The sequence below is a fragment of the Colobus angolensis genome, unplaced genomic scaffold (assembly GCF_000951035.1).
Source record: "Colobus angolensis palliatus isolate OR3802 unplaced genomic scaffold, Cang.pa_1.0 Scaffold8, whole genome shotgun sequence".
In the NCBI taxonomy this organism is placed as follows: domain Eukaryota; kingdom Metazoa; phylum Chordata; class Mammalia; order Primates; family Cercopithecidae; genus Colobus; species Colobus angolensis.
Window position 1 is genome coordinate 4946342 of NW_012121820.1, and position 520 is coordinate 4946861.

Here is a 520-nt window from a genome sequence, read left to right on the forward strand (position 1 = left end):
CATCCTATACCTACACAGGGCTGTGTTTTAAGTAAATAAGTTCCTTGATTGTGTTTTGAGGAGGCCTGAGGTCCTATAACTAAGGATGTTTTCTCGTTTTTTTTTTGTTTTTTTTGAGATGGAGTCTCCCTCTGTCGCCCAGGCTGGAGTACAGTGGCGAGATGTCGGCTCACTGGAGCCTCTGTTTCCCGGGTTCAAGCGATTCTCCTGCCTCAGCCTCCCAAGTAGCTGGGACTACAGGCGCACACCACCATGCCTGGCTAGTTTTTCGTATTTTTCATAGACATGGGGTTTCAACTGTTAGCCAGGATGGTCTCAATCTCCTGACCTCATGATCTGCCTGCCTCAACCTCCCAAAGGGCTGGGATTACAGTCGTGAGCCACCGCGCCTGGCCTGATCAGTGAAATTTTTGGTACCCCCTTATACTTTATGCCTCGCTTGCTGGACCCTGATAATCCAGAGATGAGCGCCTCCCTCCCCTGCCTCATCCTAGTCCCGATCCTGCTGATAGGCCTCTGG